The following is a 16,027-nucleotide window of genomic DNA, read 5'->3' as shown; positions in this document are numbered from 1 at the left end:
AAAACGCCAACCTGAGATACCGGGTGAAGGCGGTTTATGGCAGTGCGCTGAATCGCATGCTGTCACCCACCGTTGCGCGAAATCTACTGCGTAGACTAGCGAGAAATTGCGAGGGGAGTGAGCAGGTAGATTACCAAGCCTGCCTCTCATAGAAGAAATTCCTGTCACCGGAAAAAATAACGGGGTATCGCTGCCGCAAAGGACCTAGACCGTAATAGATGCGATGAAATAAAACACGTTGCTGAAGTTTGTACAAACGGAATGGTAAGTGTGGTTTTCTGCTTTTCTCTCTCATTTGTTTCTTTGTTTAAAATAAATAGAATTGTGGGCGAAGCTTCTGGAACGATGTACAAGAAAATTTTAACTGGTTACCTCTAGGAAAAGAAATGGGGGAGGGGAGGATAGAGTACAGAAAAAATGATTTTGGCGTTATTCTCCTAGCCCATGAATTTTCTTGGCAGATAAATGGTATTTCTTCCCTGGCAGTAAAATCGATGAATTATTAAAAGTTTGTTAATGTACTATTGATGGAACCATTTCACTGCCAAGGAATTCAAGCAAAGGAAATAAGGACAGGTGTGGGAAAGACTAATTTCGGGGGGGGGTATTTACGGAGCGTGGCGTTCTTTCTTATGGCTAAATATGTACTCTGTAGAACATAATTGAATTCCAGTAAATCCACACAATTGTATTTTTGTGTGGCCGCTAAACTTCAGGTCGTATATTTTTATTAGGCACATAAAATGCAATATTTTCATTTTAAGGGAAAAAAAATTCAAGACCGTGGTCCGTGGATTAAAAACAGTTTTACCTAAGAGTACAGCAAATAAGATACCTCGGATTCAATTTTATATTTATACTTAAGGAGTTATTCGTGGTTGCTTGCTAGACAGAGAAGTGGTGTGCTTATGGACAGCCTACGCAGTTTTAAATCCCCGGACCTTGGGCAGGCTTTCTCCCCTCGCAGAGCCACAGAAGCATAGCGTATGAATGAAAATACTGTCCTTTCTATGCAAGCGCATGCAGTGAAGGTGAACGCCACACTATGCTTAAGTCTTTGAATCTGACTATCCATTCTGCTCAACAGGAGAGCTGGTAAACGCAGTCCGCGCTCAGGACTCCGCAGAGATTGGTTTTGGAGCCCCCAGGGAATCCTAACGTCTTGTTAGTTAAAGTTGCCCGGGTGGGGGTGTATTTTAACATATTTGAAGGACTCTGTCCCTTGTAGCTGCAAAACCAGTTTATCTCTGGGTCATGGGTCATCGGTTTTCTGAGAATTCAGTAGGCTCTAAGAGCTCCCAGGGAGCTAGGACCCCCGTTTCCTCAGTATTCCTCAGGCTCACTTTCTCTCCATATTACAGTCAGTCTCTTTTCACCAGCTACACAACCTCCCTACACGTCTTTGGCTAACATATGTGCCATGAAGACTTCCTTTTGACGGCCCTGAAATTGCATGACAATTTTACCAATTCCCTTCGTGCTTACATTCAACATCTGAAATGGACGGGTAACAACAACCCTCTCTATTGTCTCTTGTTTGGGGCAACACTGCATGTTCCTCTATATCCGTGGCCTCTTCCCCTATCATAGCCCACTTTTCTTACTCAACCTCCGAAGCCGAATGTTCTTGCCTCAGAACATGGCTACCATTCTTACACAACCTCTTCCCAGGTAGCCACCTATTTCCTAACCTAGTCACAAGGTTTAGATGCCTAGTCATACACCAATAGGTCCCAAATTTTAATCCTATACCACAAAACTCTCCACACAATCCTAGCCTCATATATTCCACAATCCACGTGAAAGCCAGATGCTTCATTCATGTATTTAACAGATAACTCAAAAGCACTGAAAACATGTTAGGGGCTAGGGATCGACGTAGTTCATTTGGTACAGCGCTTGCCTCGCATGCATTAGACACTGGGTCCAATCCCCGCTAACAAACAGCATTTTTTTTTCTTTTTCCTCATCTCTAAAACCAGAGGCAGTTGTTATAGGCAAAAGCCTCACAATCTTTTATTTTTTTTTTTCAGGATATCCCACTGACTACATCCAAAACACACCCCAAATCTGTCCCATAGAGTCTCAGCCAGTTTTTCTACTAAGTTTCTTCTATTCCAAAGTCTTTCTTCTGGTGCTCCCCACCCTGCACCAGACTGGTTTTTAGAAGGTGCACAGAAGGCTCTTTCAAAGCATAGGAAAGGGTTTTTTTTTCTCCCCCCGAGTTTGAGTTACCTTCTGACCCCACACCAACCACCGCCAACAAAATGCAAAGAGACATGCTACCTCTGAGCCTTGAAACGGCGTCAGATATTGGCCCTATAAAATCCAACTATCTTGCCTTATGAGTCCTGGCTTTTATGCCTAAGAAAACTGCCCTTAAGAACGTAAATAGAGATTCTAATATTCTAATGAATATTAGATTTTAGAACTTTTTTATTTTTGAATTTCTAGTGGTAGGGATGTCACACGCACACTTCATGTTTCCGTATCAGGAAGACTCACATGTCACAGAAATTTCTGGTCTGTTCTATTGGCCCATTTGTCAACCTCTGTGTATTATTAACACACCACATTCACTAATACCGATTTATAGTGCCTTGACTTCTGAAGGGGCCACTCCACTCTTGAGTTTTCTAAATGCTTCTGAATGTTCCTCACCTTGTTGCTTTCAAATGAATTTTCAAATGGGCTTGTCGAGTTTGATAAAAGAGCCTCCTGAGATTTGTATTCCTGTTTTATTAAGGTTGGGGAGTAATTTAGATAAGGCAGCAAATGCCATGCTATCAAATGCCTCGATCTCTGACCATGCCTGCGCTGCTGTTTGTTCCTATCCTACAGATAGGAACAAGATAATGTAATAGCTAGTTTTTTTTTCTTTAAAGGTCCTATTTGCCTTTAGAAGGTGTTTTTTCTATCCATTATTGTGGGTCATTTCTACTTGGTTATTTTGTAAAAAAAAAATTTAGATTTATAAAAGTTGTCAAGATAATACAAAGATTCCTACTGCAATTTTCCCTGGATGAGAACATCATAACAGAACATTGGCACAGGACACCGTCAAAAAGAAATCAATACTAGCACAAAACTTGAGAATACAGACTGCGTTTGGATTTTACCCATCTTTCCATTAATGTCTGTATCACAAACAAAACTCCCAATACCACACACACACACAAATGCACAAAAACAGGATCCCACAATGCCACACACACACACACACACACACAAATGGACAAAAACAGGACCCCACAATGCCACACACACACACAAAAACAGGACCCCACAATCCACATATACACACACGAGACCCCTAATACCATACATACACACACACACAAACAATATGATACAACGCACACACACACACACACACAGAGGACCCCATGATACTACACAGACATACACATACAATCAGGACCCCCAATACCACACACACACATACAAACAGGACCCCAACACCAACACCACCAAATACACACGCACACACGCACACATAGATCAATACTCTACGATACAACACACACATACACACACACACACACACACACGCACAGAAGAAACGGGACCCCATGATACTACACACATATACATACACATAAGCAGGACCCCCAATACCACACACAGGACCCCTAATACCATACACACACACAAAAAAAATCCAGGACCCCACAAATACTAGATGCATACACACACACACACAAACAGGACCCCTAATACCACACACACAGGACCCCCCAATACCACACACACACAAACAGGACCCCACACCACCACCACCAAACACACGCGCGCACACACACACACACACACACACTCCTATATTCAGACCCTGTTTCTTAGCATTCCCTATTTTCCATAAACTTGGCTGTTTGGGGGTTTACAAAGGGAAATACTGTATAGAACATTTCTTAATTTGGGTTCGTATGATGATTTTCTCATGAATTAACTTGAGTTATACAATTTTTTTGAAGGGAATATTGGCCATTGCTAGCTGTGTGTTGTTGGTGTGTGAGCCGGTGAACTGGCTGGCAGGTTTTTTGTTGTTGTTGTTGTTATCTGGTTATCTTTTTATAGATTTCTCAGGGATTTTGAAAATATTAATATCTTCACTAATCATTGGGTTTTTTTTGTTTGTTTGGAACTTTTATTAACAATCGTATCTCTGTGGTGAGACAAAATAATTCTGATTCCAGACTTGAGAGAAAGGACAGTCTTAGCTTTGCCATAGAGTACAAATGTCCACTGTATACATTTTTGACAGAGTCTTTTTATTGGAGGTTATAAAAATCCTAGCTTAAAAAATTATACCATTGATGAGTTTAATTTTATGGCTTTTCTGTATTCGTTGCGATTTGATGATTTCCTATCTGCTAAGGATGTGAACCACAGCAGTTGCTGGGGTTAAAATGTGTTTACATTCCTAAGCCCTACTTACCCGTGCTATGAGGGTCTGCTTTACACACACATGTAGCTGGATGTCAGTTTTGTGTTTCAGTTCACACTTTTTTATTATTATTATTTTACTGTCCTTGTTTGGCTTTGGTATCGAAATTATACAAGCCTTATAAAATACTTTAGCTTACAGTCTATCATCCTTTCTTCCTATAGGATTCTGCTTCTTATTGATACAGTTCTTGTTTTGTTTTTTTCATGCCTTTTTTTTTTAAGTGGCTTTTGATTCTGACTGCCACATTCTTTTTTTCTTTGTTATTTAATTTGCTCTTCATTTCTTTCCTAGTTATTTGGGCTCCTTTTCCTAGCTTCTTGAGTTGCATATTTATCTCGTTTGTTTTTATTCTCTCTTAATTTCTAACATATGCATCGAAGGCTATAAATTCCCCTCCCAGTGCCACTTGAACCGGATCCCACATACCTCATCGTGGGTTCAGATGCGCACTTTGTTTCCATTAGTGGCCTACAGGAATGCGTTTACAGCTCTGAAGTACGTAAAAAAGAAATGTCTTTTGAATGTAGATTTTTGAAAATCCACTGCATTGCGGTCAAATAGGACTAGTCTGTGCAATTTGCCATTTCTTTAGGCTTCCTTTGGTTTAAGGTATGACTGCTTTGAATTGTTCGAGGTGTTAGACAGGAGCCAGCTCTTCTCTAATTGCCAAGCATTAATTTCTATTTAAGTTCACAAGACTAAGCTTCTTAACTGTGTTTATATTGCTACTATTTTTTGTTCTATTTTGTCTGCTTTAGCTATCCATTCTAAATAGTTTCAATTAATATAAACTGATACACTTATGCTTTTACACTTGCAAATACTGGCATATTTATGTAATATGCTTTTTTTTTTTGCTGCCATTTTCTCCTTCCCAGATTTTCTATTGAGTTGGTTGAGTTTTCCTTACTATCTTTTATTTTCTTTGTTTGTTTATTCCATTCTTCCATTTAAGTCCTGTTAATTCTTTAAATTCTTAATTTATACACAAACATTAAGAAAATACTACGTGTACTGGCACACCTTAGCAATACATTGAATTTCTTATCTCTACCATAATTGCAGGTATACCTTTTTGGTTTGTTTGTTTGTTCAGCTAGGTTTGGTTGTTTGTTTTGTCTTGATACAGGGTCTCACTTGGCCGTCCTGGAGCTCACTATGCAGGCCAGGCCGGCTTTGAACTCACAGACATCAATCTGCCCCCTACCTCGTGAACACTGGGATTAAAAGTGTGCACCATGGGTCCCAGCTAATTATACATTTTAACCCCCAACCACCCCAAAATCCATTTTATAGTGGAAACTATTAATCATAAGGACTGATGTATTGCCAAGTCATTCATTCTTAAGTCTCCCTCCTTCCTTCCAGGTTCATTCCCCCCCTCATTACAACACGTTTAAAAGGCATTTTTTGAGTAAAAGCATAGCCAGGTAAGGGGGTTTAAAGATGTTGGTTCTATGTTTTTCTCTTTGTCCTGACAATTTTATTCCTTTGTCATCTAACGCTGAAGATGAAACCTTCCCGTCAGGCATAATGTCTCTTTCTAAGGATGCGGGATTTCGTCCGTAGCCTTTAGAATAGGAATACACATGGACTATCGGTGATCAGCTGGTGGGGGGCTTCCACTCGGCAGCACTCCTAGCCAGTATGTTCTTAAACAACCCTTTGCTGCTGCTTCGCTTCTGCTTTCCCCGCCTATTAGAGTATTATAATAATTTCCTCTTCTGTTAATGAAAGCAATTTGTTGCTTTTTAAAATTCTGGCTCTTAGATTTAGCTGGGTTTTTTTATGCATGTGGCTGTCTCGTCTGCATGTATGTATTTGAATCATACATGCATATATTTGCATTGTTTGCCTCTGAGGAAGAAGCCAGAAAAAGGGTATTATATTCCCCTTCAAACTAGAGTTACAAATGGTTGTGAGCCACTATGTGGGTGCTGGAATTTGAACCTGTGTCCTCTGCAAGAGCAACATGTGCCCTTAACCTCTGGGCCATCTCTCTAGCCCTTACTTTCAATATTCTTGAAAAGATACAATATCCATAAAAATGTTCATCCATGAGAGAGATATATAAAACATTCCAGGTAGAACCATTAAAGCTGAAAAAAGTATCCATTGTCATCAAATATCACTATCACTAACCTATCTTAAATATTATTATAAGATGTCTCTATAATTCCAAATTTATACCAAAATAGACTTTAATTCAGAGTATGAACCCACAAAGTCATGGGACCACATCAATCCAAAGCATTTCCGCGTGGGCTGAGGAGATGACTCAGCAGGTAGAGCTCCTGCTCTGCAAGCGTGGAACCTGAGTTCAATCCCCAGCACCGACATCATAAGCAGTTGGTCACGAGACCCATTTGCGATCCCAGTGCTGGGGAGATAGACAGACAGAACAATCTCTGGGGCTTGCTGACCAGCAAGCATAGCCTAACTGGTGAGCTTCAGGTTCAGTGAGAGACCTTGTCTCAAGACATAAACTGGAGAGTGATGAAGGAAGACGCCAGACAATGATCTGACACACATGCACACTTGGATGTGTATACATGCAGCGCACATACGCACACAGTGTTTGTCTTCATTGCTTACAACAGTTGTTGCTTCCGAGTGTACAGTGACATTTTCCTGAGGCAGTACGACCTGTGATACCATAACAGGCAGAAGGCTCCAGCAGACGAGAATCCAGCCGTTCCCTACCACGTCTGGCACTGAAGAGATTCACAGAGATGTAAAGTGACGCTACCAGGTAATCTTTTGTTTCAAAAAGTCGTTTTCACTTAAAGTGTTATTTGAACTTGTGAAGTGTTTATTGCTATTATTTTAAATCAGTAGCTGTACATTTAAAGTTGTTTGATATCTTGTCTTTTAAGGTAGGTAACAATTGATATATTTATGCCATGCTATGGTATGCTTTGATATGTGCTTATGAACTTCCATATTCATTTACATCGCTCTAATAAGACTTTCTTCTCTCCACATTCATGCCCATACATTGGTTTTTAACAGCCATTCTAGAAGGTATGACGTAACATCTCTTCATGGTTTTAGCTTACCTTTCCCCTATGATTATTAACACTGAGCATGCTTTCACGTACCTGACGGCGTCTTCTGATTAATGTCTGTTAGAGTCCTTTGTCACTGTCATTTAAAAATTCCTTGGGTGGGAGAAAGGAATGGAATAGTCTTGAGTTGTTAAAAAAAAAACTGAAATCACAAAATTTTCGGGAAAAATGGATGGATTTGGAAAATATAAAGTTAGTGATCAAAACTCAGGGAAAAGCAAAACAAAACACTTTGGCTGCCATAAGTAGATCTCAGCCTATAATGTACACTTGTTTGTGTATGTGTGTTTGTGTGTAAAAGATATTAGTTAATTATATATATGCACACATATACAAATAGAAGTGTGATTATAGTACATTAAGAAAGGAGACCACAGGAAGGTTATAGCAGATGAGAATGAAGGGCAAAAGGCAGGTAAAGGACATTTGATTCATGAACGAGGCTACAAAGATAATTGTTTTTCTAGTTTCTAGTCTGTCATAGTTGTGTGTGTGGTGCGTGCGTATGTGTGTGTGTGTGTGTGTGTGTGTGTGGTGTGTACATGATTCAACTGTGTCTTTAAAGAGGGTAAGTTTTGGTAGTTGGTTCTCTCCTTCCATAATGTGGGGTCCAGGGGATTCAACTAAGGTTGTAGTCCAGCCTTCCAGCCTTGGCAGCAAGTGCCTTGACCCACTGAGTCATGGTTTTCTTGATTTCCTTTGCAGGTAGCCCATTGTTGATATATAAAGTACTGATTTCTCTATTTTTATTTTGTGCTAAATTAATCTATCAATTCTGGCAGACTATTTTTATGTTATCTTTAGAGTTTTCTATATATAAGATCTTGCCAACTACAAACAGATCATCTTACCTTTTTATTTTCTAATTTCTATGCCTTTTTTTTTCCTGATGTGATTGTTCTGGATAGAAATGTCGGGATCATATTGACAAGACATGGTAAAAGAATGCATTTTTTGTCTTGATAAGTGAGCATGGTGGCACATACCTTTAATCCTAACATGTGGGGAATTCAGAGACAGGAGAATCTCTGTGAATTCAAAGCCAGTCAGGTCTACAGTGTGAGCTCCAGAACATAGAGAGACATTGTCTAAAAAAAAAAATTGTCTTGATTCTTAGAGGAAAAACATTCTGTATTTTGTTTTATCATTATTATGTTACTATGGGTTTGCCAAAAAAGACTTTTGTTGTGCTGTGGTACGTGCTTTCTACACTTACCTCCCAAGGTTTTTATTCTAAAAGGATTCTGAACTTGGCTAAATACTCTTTAACTACAGAGCTGAGGATTAATCCTCTTCCATTAAACTAGTATGCCACAGAGCTTGACTTGTGACTGCTAAGCTACCCCACCCCACCCCTTGAGCACGGTACATGATGAACTAAATCTCATTTGTTGGTATTTTGTAGGAGATTTTTGCCTCTGCATTCATCAGGAACAGTGACTTTTATTTTCTTGTAGTATCCTGGTCTGGATCTAGTGTTAGTGTAACACTGGTCTCGGGAAATGGGTGTGCAAATCTTCCCTTCCCTTCTTTGAACTTCTTTGAGGTGTATGAACACTGCTTCTTCCTTGAATAGTTGGCTGTATTTATAATGAAGTCTTCGTGGGAGGTTTTCAATCATAGATTCAATCTCCTTCAATTATTTGGTTATATTTTCTAGTTCTTTTTAAGATTCCATGTAAGTGTGTGTGTGTGTGTGTGTGTGTGTGTGTGTGCTTGCACAGCACATGTGAATATGACTTCCATGTCCAAGAAGGTCAGGAAAAGGTGGTGGATCCCTGCATCTAGAGTTGCAGACAATGTAAGCTGCCCCACATGGTCGTTTGGGTCCTTTAGACAAGTAGCAACCACTGAGCCATCTCTCTAGCCCCTAGTTTAACTACTAAACAAAACTACAGATGCCCCTCTACTGATGGTGGCACTTCTTACAGTGAAAGGTGAAAATATCTCAAGTTCCAAAATAAATCTAGGAGTTGAGAGATGCCTCAGCAGTTAAGAGTATTCTCTGCCTTTGCAGATGACCTGCGTTCAATTCCCAGGACCTACATAATGGCTCACAACCATCCCCTTCTGGTTCTAAGGGATCCAATAGCTTCTTCTTGTCTCTTTGCTCACCAGGCATGCATGTAGCACACATATATACTTACAGACAAAACACTCATATATATTATATTACAAAATTAAATTGAAAAAATCTCAGCTACCAACATAGCTGAACAGCGTGAATGCCGTGAGATAGCTATTTGTAGCTGGTGGTATTGCTTTGTGGGTAGAGTAGTTGTCTAGTCTGCTCAGAGCCCTGGGTCTGACTCCTAGCACTACACAAAGCTGTGTGTGGTGTTGCACACCCATAATCCCAGCAATTGGGAGGTGGAGGCAGAAGGTTGAGAGATTCATGGTCATCCTTAGCTACATAGTGACTTTGAGTCCAGCTTGAGCTACATGAGACCCTATCTCAATGGGAAAAAAATTAAATTCAAATTTAAAAAGAAGGTATCTGTTGTTTAGCCTCAAGCTCATGTGGCTGATTGGGAGTGATGGCTTCCTGCCCAGATTCCCTAGAGAGCATCATAGTACATATTGTTACCCTGGGAAAAAGATCAAAATTCAAAATACAATTTCCAATGAATGCAAATTGCACTCCCTCAATCCTAGAGTCAGAAATAAAAATGTAAGTCAAGCCATCGTGAGTCAGGAACCATTGATATCAACAGGCAGAGTCCACATAAGTAAACATGGATGCCACTGTCCTCCTGCTAATATTTGGGAGCCTACTACTGATAAGGGCAAATGCCAGGCATGTGTATGACTCCTTAAGAATGAAATCAAAGTGGTTTTCATGTGAGCTCAGTTATTTAATTAACTACGACTTTAGAGTTTTAGTCTCCAGCGTGGAAGACACATCCAGTAGGTAAGCTGACAAATTAACTTGTAAAGATGACGCCAAACGCTTAGAAAGGAAAGAAAGGGGGGGAGGAGAAATGCAAATGGGGGAGGGGGTGCTTCTATGGCAGACACAGGGTAACCAGGAGAAGCTTCTCGAGGAAGGGCAGCTAAGACTAAATTTTAAGAAGAGTCAGGTGTGGGAAGAGCAAGAACATTCCAGATGGATAGAATTACGCTGCACAAAGCCATGAATGTTAGAAAAATAAATAAAAGAAAGGAGGAAAGAAAGGAAAGCAGGCAGGCAGTCAAAGCACCAGAATGTCTGGAGGACAATGTGGGGCAGAAAATGCGATTGGTGAGACTGCACGGGTGTGGAAGAGTGAACGACTCGTCAGGAGTTAAGGGCAATAGAAAGACCTGACGTTTAATTCCAAATAGAAAGAGCTGGGGAAATGACTCCAAGCACGTGCTACTTAAGCATGGAAACCAGAGTTCAGATCCCCAGGACCAACATAAATGCTGGGCGGGGACAGCAGCATACCTGTAATTCCTGTCTGGGATAGCAGGGACAGGGGTCATCCAAGCAAGCTGGCTAGCAAAACTAGCCCTACCAGCGAGCTCTAGGTTTGCTTGAGAGGCCCTGTCTTAATGAATAACGTGGAAGAATGACAGAGGGAAGGTGGCTGTAGACATCAGCCTCGGGTCTTCACGTGTGCACATGTGAACACACACATTCAAGCACACACATGTGCAATGCAAACATACATGCACACACCAGTGCACATGCACCCCCCCACATATCCTCACACGTGCAAATAAGCACACACACACACATGAAAATGGAAAAATAAAAACATGTTAAGAAAAAAAGAGCAAGAACTAAGAAAATGTAATCCTAAATATGGTAAGGGGTGTCTGAATATTTTGAAATAAGGCCTGATGCCATTCATTAAGATGATTCTGTCTGTTCTGTGGAGAGCTAGGAGAACAGAAATAGGAAAGAGGGGGAGAGGAAAGGCCAGGCATGAGGCAGTTGCCTAGATGAGACCAACAGACTCCAAGCTCAGTAACAGCGGAGACAGGGAGAAGTGAACAGTTTCAAGACTCTCTTTGAAGACTATATAAATAAATCTTGCTAATGATTTGTATATGTGTGGCAAAGAGAAAAGGCATCAGACATTAGCCCTGTGATCGCGTCTGGGGAGATTGGGTTGACAGAAGTTTTATTTAATGGATAACTGAGATGCAGGGCGCAGGCGAGGCCTGAGAGGAAGAGGACTCTGGGATATGTAACAGCCGAGTTGCTTATTCTAAAGTAAGTGGAGACGTTAAGTGGGGACTCTGGAGGTCTCGCTGAGCTCTGTAAGTCCTCAGGACTAGCTGGCTTGGTGCTTGAATAGTCAGATTACAATAAACACTAATTTACAAAACAAATAAACAAGTTCTTGGGACTGTGTGTGTGTGTGTGTGTGTGTGTGTGTGTGTTTGGTTGATACATAAATTCATATGCAGATCCATATCACGCCCCTCAGTGATGAAAATCCAAGCTTTCTTTTTTTTTGGTTTTTCAAGACAGGGTTTCTCTGTGTAACAGCCTTGGCTGTCCTGGGACTCACTCTGTAGAACAAGCTGGCCTCGAACTCACAGGGATCTGCCTGTCTTTGCCTCCTGGGTACTGGGATTAAAGGTGTGTGCCACCTCTGTCCAGCCCAACCAAGGTTTCTTAAAAATTTAAAGTTAGTTTTTTTTACCTGCTCAAGGAGTTATGCAATCGAAAGCTAAACATTCATGCTAAAGGTAACCAACTTTTCCACAAACATTGCTGCTAAGTCCAAATATTAAAAGAATACTTCGTGGGGCTCAGCAAGATGGCTTTCAGGTAAAGGCACTTACAGCCAGACCTGATGACCTCAGTTCCACACTATGACCCACATGGGGAAGAGAGAGAAATGACTCCTGCAAGTTGTCCTCTGGCCTTCACATGGTATTCACATACATGGCTGCTGGAAATCAAACCCAGGTCTTCTATAAGAGCAGCAAGTGTTCTTAATTTCTGAACTATCTCTCCAGCCCCCTCATTTCCATTTTAATATAAAGAGATGCAAACTCACTCTATGCTGGATAACTAGTGACTCCAGAGGCCAGACTCTTCAACGCTGACAATACACCATTCTGTGCCACTGAGCAGGCATAAAAGTACACCCCACTAAAAGCAGTACATCCAATTTTAAGGGGTCAGAAATTGAAAGTTCAGTTTGATTGGCAGTTTCCTTCAAGCACCCAAGAACTATTCGTCTTAATCTGTACAAAGTGGGTGCCTTTCTAAAGACAGAAGGAATGCTGCATTGGCTCATTTTTCTGTCTCTGGGGTAGAAACACCCTGACAAAGTCAACTTACACGAGAAAGGGTGGATTCTGGTTCACAGTCCATCATGGCGGGGGAAGCATGGTGGCAGGAGCTGGAAGCAGCTAGTCACACTGTATCTGCAATCAAGAAGCAGAAAGGTTTAGAGAGATGGCTCAGCAGTTAAGAACACTGGCTGCTCTTCCAGAGGACCTGGGTTCAATTCCTGGCACCTGCATGGTGGCTCACAACAGTTACAGGGGATTCAACACCCTCTTCTAGCCTTCTTGGGCACCAGGCAGTCATGTGATGCACAAACATACATACAGGCAAAACACCCATACCCATAAAATAAAAGATTGTAAAAATTAAAATGAAATGAAGTCCTGCTACATGCTATAGCATGAAGTTGGGAAACAAATTGCTAAGCAAGAGAAAGAAAATGCCAGTCGTAAAATCCCATCTATTAGATGATGTCATTTCTGTGAACCATCAGGAATGGGAGAATTCATAGGGGAAATGTAAGGGTGGCCTACGGGTGGGTGGAAAAGGGAAGCAGAGGGTCAGAGTTTCTTTAGATAGATTACAGTAATAGCTGGGTGACTCTTGGAGTACATTTGGTGCTACTGAATCATCCACTTGAAATGGGTGACTCTTAGGTATGTGAATCATGGCTTAATAGAGCTGACATTAAAAATGTATGTGAGGGTACATTCATCCACCCGGCAGCCTTATTGCAGCTGAGACCAGTACACTTGTTTGGAAGATGAGAAACCTGTAACTCAGAGAGGATGTTGCCAGCTCAAGCTCAGAACCTAATACGCTGAGAAAGACAGGATTCAATTCTGGTTTTATCTATAAGGCTTGCGACGTTCTAAAACAATCCCACACAGATAGACCAGAAAGGCTTCAGCAATACCCACCCTTGAGAAAGCATGACTAGCAGGCTTGCGAAGGCAACCTTCAGGAACCAGTTAATCCTTATACTACATTTAGGCATCTTTTAAATAAGAAAAGACTCTGTATGTGTGTGAGCGCGCGAGCACGAGCACGCACGCGCGTTTACACACACACTCACGCTCGTGCCTCATACCAAAGGAGAGAAGGGGATCCCCTGGTGCTGGAGTTACAAGCAGTTGTAAGCTGCCTGAGTATGGAATGCTAGCAACCAAACTCTGGTCCCCTGCAAGAACAGTGAGTGCTCTTAACTGCTGAGCCATCTTTCCCGAGTCAGGCACTCGGACCTACAGTAATAGGGAACACTGTTCATTGAGGAACCCAGCAAATGGCTTTTAATCTTAAATGGGTCTTCTTGAGCAAACGCCCTGGAGGATAGTAAAAACAATAGCTATCACATTAAAATTTTACAGCATGTAACCCCCCATCAGACTTTTTAACAAGTTGTCTTTAATTACTGTAAGGACCCTATGAGATAATGGCCCTTTCCAGCCAGCTTTCACAGGAGAGAGGTGAGCCTTGAAAGGTTAGTGTCTTTTTTTTTTCTTCCCCTCCAGGTTACAAGTTAGCAAGAATGGCAGGTCTCAGAGAATCAAACCCAAATCTGCCAGATGTCTGAACTCTTCACTAACCACTGGGTACATTTCTAGGCTATTAAATTTGAAAGCCATAATGAAATGTTATCGTTCTGGAAAGGTGGATGCTAAGAACTTGGCAATGTCAAAGGAGCACTTTCATCAAAATGTACTCCAAGCCCTTGTCATTTATAGACAACTTTCTTCACCTTCCGAGGAATAATTCTCATGCATTATACATTTTAACAGCAGCAAGAGAAGAGAGAGACATCTTAACAATGTAGCACAGGCATTTAAGCCCCAAGTATACCTTATTTTGAAGTAATAAAGCTAATATCGACAACTGATAAGTGCCAGGAAAACCTCTAAGAACTTAATAGCTGTTAGCTTATCAAATGCCCATGACACCTGTCTATAGCAGGCACTATCAGTAAATCCTATTTTACAGAGGAGGACAGGTACAGTGAAGTTGGGGTAATGGGTCCAAAGTCACATGGCTAAATGGCTAAGTAATTGACCACCATTAAAACCCATATTGGAGGGCTGGAGGCATGGCTCAGTGGTTAAGAGCACTGGCTGCTCTTCCAGAACCTGGGGCTTAAGTCTCAGCACTCACAGGATAGCTCAAAACCACCTGTTAGCATCAGCTTCCGGGAATCTAACACCCCCCTCCTGCCTTCTGCTCTCAGTGTGGGTACACACACACACACACACACACACACACACACACACACACTTTTAAAACTTCTTTAAAAAGAAAGTACGGTATGTGCCACAGAGTCTAAAAACTTGCCATTTTGGTTTTTACGGAAAGAGTTGGCTGACCCCATTCTTAGGATTAAATTTTTAAAAACCCTTACTTAAATGGCAGAGGAGTATTAAAAAACAACCCTCCCCCTCAAGGGAAGAAAAGGCATGACTCGAAATGGTGACTTTAGTAGGAGCAGAAACTTCCTTCCAACTTTCAAGGAACAGATAATTCATCCGTTCCACACAGCGTGCCAAGGCCTAGAAACCAGTGGAGTTCTTCCCAGTTCATTTTAATTAACTGGTTCACAGAGGTTTACAATCCCCAAGGGACTGTAATTGGAAGGGACTCAGCATAATGAAAATAACAACAGCTGAGAGTTGTGCAATGCTCTCTGGCTGCCAGGTACTCTGCTTACGCCTAGACTTCTGGCTAATCCCTCCGACAGCAGGCAAGGTAGTGTGCCATTGTTACCCGTTTCTGTGCCTGAAGCCTGGGCCTCAAAAGGTTAAGAACATTGTTCAGCAACCCCATTCATTGGAAAGAAGTCAGGACTCTAACCCGTCTCTACCTCCACAGACTATGTATGCTCGGAACATTATAGCATTTAATTTTAATCAAATAAAACTGCATATATCAAGCAAATGCCTCATTTCCAGAGTTGAACGGTTATTGTTGAAAAAATATTAAATGCCAAAATTATCAAGATGATCTTGGAGGAGGGAGGAATAAATTCCCATCAACTCCAATTGAACAAATACTTTTGTGTTATAAATTGACCTGGACCATTAAAAAGAGCGGAGGTTGAGGGGGCTTGCCAACAACATTTAATACCACCATTTTTTTTTCTCCCAAAACACAGAATCCCAGCTAGGGGTGTGGATCTGTTGGTAAAATGTTTACTTACTATGTACTAAGTCCTGGGTTCGATCCTCAGCAATGCATACAACCACACATTGTAGTACTTGCCTATGAACCCAGCACTGACTCCAAAGGTGG

The sequence above is a fragment of the Alexandromys fortis genome, unplaced genomic scaffold, assembly GCF_014885135.2.
Source record: "Alexandromys fortis isolate MF-2015 unplaced genomic scaffold, M_Fortis_MF-2015_v1.1 scaffold_267, whole genome shotgun sequence".
NCBI classification, from domain to species: Eukaryota; Metazoa; Chordata; class Mammalia; order Rodentia; family Cricetidae; genus Alexandromys; species Alexandromys fortis.
The sequence above is the reverse complement of the archived record's forward strand: the minus strand, read 5'-3'. Positions refer to the sequence as shown.